Here is a 693-nt window from a genome sequence, read left to right on the forward strand (position 1 = left end):
GTTGCTATATTCATTGTCATCTTATTCAGTAGTAGAAGTATCACAGATCATAAGAATTTTGTTATTATCATGATGAAAAATGATATTGCCAGCATGATCTTCATTTTCATCATCGCTGCCATAATCATGTTTCAATTAGGATATTTACATTGCTAAAATGATGCTAATATTATAACACTTTCGCTATACCATAATACTGCACCGTTGTAATATTTTCATGAAGATACAGTATTGAAAAAAGGTATTGCATTTTCACACACTACAAGATACAACGTTTTCGCATATACCAACAAATATATATAATCAAAACCATTAATCTGAATTCATGTACTACTAGGCGCAAATTAATAATAAGGGGGATGTTGAATTTAATAAAGATAATAAGACTTTGCAACTACATTGTCGATACGCGAAAAATGTCTTTAATATTTTTTTAATGTAAAATTGGGGACCTTGGATTTACGACATTGTGGTACGGGAGCTGTAATTTATAGTGATTTCCGACAGATATTAAGGTCAAAATCACTCGAAACCTATCGAAATTTTTTTTTTTTTAAATCTCAAGTCAGTGAATGTGGTGTGTGAAACTAACTTTACCCCCCCCCCCATCAAAAAAAAATCATAATAATAACAAAATTAAAGTAAATTAACAATAATCGAAAAAAGGAAATTTGCCAAATTTTACACTAATAA

The 693-nt window shown here is 29.4% G+C and overlaps 1 protein-coding gene across 1 annotated transcript in view; it reads left to right on the forward strand.

Annotated features, from left to right (window-relative positions):
* LOC119582341 (prolyl 4-hydroxylase subunit alpha-1-like) overlaps positions 1–693 on the forward strand; it is a 101,297-nt gene that overhangs the window by 98,326 nt on the left and 2,278 nt on the right.

Source organism: Penaeus monodon, chromosome 15 (assembly GCF_015228065.2).
Source record: "Penaeus monodon isolate SGIC_2016 chromosome 15, NSTDA_Pmon_1, whole genome shotgun sequence".
NCBI classification, from domain to species: Eukaryota; Metazoa; Arthropoda; class Malacostraca; order Decapoda; family Penaeidae; genus Penaeus; species Penaeus monodon.